This window comes from Prionailurus viverrinus, unplaced genomic scaffold (genome assembly GCF_022837055.1).
Source record: "Prionailurus viverrinus isolate Anna unplaced genomic scaffold, UM_Priviv_1.0 scaffold_69, whole genome shotgun sequence".
Lineage (NCBI taxonomy): Eukaryota > Metazoa > Chordata > Mammalia > Carnivora > Felidae > Prionailurus > Prionailurus viverrinus.
Window position 1 is genome coordinate 427,870 of NW_025927631.1, and position 2,691 is coordinate 430,560.

The window sequence follows — 2,691 nt, forward strand, 5'->3', positions numbered from 1 at the left end:
TTGCCCAGAAACCTGGAAGCTCACCATGTCGTTTCCCAGGCCCGGCTGCAGCTCCCGAGAGGATTCCGGAGGCCTCCTCGACCAGGGGCTTATTGCCATGTGTGGTCTTGGCAGCCAAAGAGGGACCCTGACCGGCACCGTCCCTTGTGCCCTCAACTCAGCCCTTCGGGGAGACCACTGCCCTGCTGTGAGTTCAGCGCCTGGAACCTCCTGGGACCTAACCCTAACCCTAACCCTACCCCGAACCAGGACCCTCCACCGAAACCTAAGCCTGCCTCGACACCTAATCCTGCATTTGAGCCGCCTCCTGGCATGGGCCCTCACTTCAGCCCTCGAGGGAGATCACGAGACCAGAGTCGCTTCTGCCCTGGCGACGTCCCTGGACCGAACCCTAACCCTAGCTAAAGCTCTCTCCTCATGGGGACCCAATTCCTAGGTCGGACAGCATCAAGCGCCTGGGGTCCAGAAGCAGTGCAGGCTGACTCGGCATGGAACTTGGAATCTCACCATGTCGTTTCCCAGGCCCGGCTGCAGCTCCCGAGAGGATTCCGGAGGTCTCCTCGACCAGGGGCTTATCGACGTGTGTGCCCTTGACAGCCAAAGAGGGACCCTGACCGGCACGGTCCCTTGTGCCCTCAACTCAGCCCTTCGGGGAGACCACTGCCCTGCTGTGGGTTCGGCGCCTGGAACCTCCTGGGACCTAACCCTAACCCTAACCCTACCCCGAACCGTTACCCTCCACCGAAACGGAAGCCTGCCTCATTCCCTTATCCTGCATTTGAGCCGCCTTCAGATATGGGCCCTCACCTCAGCCCTCGAAGGAGATCACAAAACCGGAGTCGCTTCGGCCCTTGCGTCGTCCCTGGACCGAACCCTAACCCTAGCTAAGGCTCTCTCCTCATGGGGACCCAATTCCAATGTCGGACAGCATCACGCGCATAGGGAACAGAAGCGGTGCAGGCTGACTCGGCAAGGAACCTGGAAGCTCACCATGTCGTTTCCCAGGCCCGGCTGCAGCTCCGAGAGGATTTCGGAGGCCTCCTCGATCAGGGGCTTTTCGACGTGTGTGGTCTTGGCAGCCAAAGAGGGACCCTGACCGGCACCGTCCCTTGTGCCCTCAACTCAGCATTTCGGGGAGACCACTGCCCTGCTGTGAGTTCAGCGCCTGGAACCTCCTGGGACCTAACCCTAACCCTAACCCTACCACGAACCAGGACCATCAACCGGAACCTAAGCCTGCCTCGACCCCTAATAGTGCATTTGAGCCGCTTCCTGGCATGGGCCCTCACTTCAGCCCTCGAGGGAGATCACGAGACCAGAGTCGCTTCGGCCCTGGCGACGTCCCTGGACTGAACCCTAACCCTAGCTAAGGCTCTCTCCTCATGGGGACCCAATTCCAAGGTCGGACAGCATCACGCGCCTGGGGTCCAGAAGCGGTGCAGGCTGACTCGGCATGGAACTTGGAATCTCACCATGTCATTTCCCAGGCCCGGCTGCAGCTCCAGAGAGGATTCCGGAGGCCTCCTCGACCAGGGGCTTATCGACGTGTGTGGCCTTGACAGCCAAAGAGGGTCCCTGACCGGCACGGTCCCTTGTGCCCTCAACTCAGCCCTTCGGGAAGACCACTGCCCGGCTGTGGCTTCGGCACCTGGAACCTCCTGGGACCTAACCCTATCCCTAACCCTACCCAGAAAAAGGACCCTCCACCAAAACCTAAGCCAGGCTCGATCCCTATTCCTGCATTTGAGATGCCGTCTGGCATGGGCCCTCATTTCAGGCCTCGAAGGAGATCACCAGACCGGAGTCACCTCGGCCCTGGTGACGTCGCTGGACTGAACCCTAACCCTAGATAAGGCTCTCTCCGCATGGGGACCCAATTCCAAGGTAGGACAGCGTCACGAGCCTGGGGTCCAGAAGCGGGACAGGCTGACTTGCCAAGGAACCTGGAAGCTCACCATGTCGTTTCCCAGGCCCGGCTGCAGCTCCTGAGAGGATTCCGGAGGCCTCCTCGACCAGGGGCTTATCGACGTGTGTGGCCTTGGCAGCCAAAGAGGGATCCTGACCGGCACCGTCTTTTGTGCCCGCCACTAAGCCCTTCGGGAAGAACACTGCCCTGCTGTGAGTTCGGCGTCTGGAACCTCTTGGAACCTAACCCTAACCCTAACCCTTCCCCGAACCGTTACCTCCACTGAAACCTAGCCTGCCTCGTTCCCTTATCCTGCATTTGAGCCGCCTTCTGGCATGGGCCCTCACTTCAGCCCTCGAGGGAGATCACGAGACCGGAGTCGCTACGGCCCTGGCATCGTCCCTGGACCGAACCCTAACCCTAGCTAAGGCTCTCTCCTGTTGGGGACCCAATTCCAAGGTCGGACAGCATCACGCGCATAGGGAACAGAAGCGGTGCAGGCTGACTCGGCAAGGAACATGGAAGCTCACCATGTCGTTTCCCAGGCCCGGCTGCAGCTCCCGAAAGGCTTCCGGAGCCTCCTCGACCAGGGGCTTATCGACGTGTGTGGTCTTGGCAACCAAAGAGGGACCCTGACCGGCACCGTCCCTTGTGCCCTCAATTCAGCCCTTCGGGGAGACCACTGCCCTGCTGTGAGTTCAGCGCCTGGAACATCCTGGGACCTAACCCTAACCCTAACCCTACCCCGAACCAGGACCCTCCACCGAAACCTAAGCCTGCCTCGA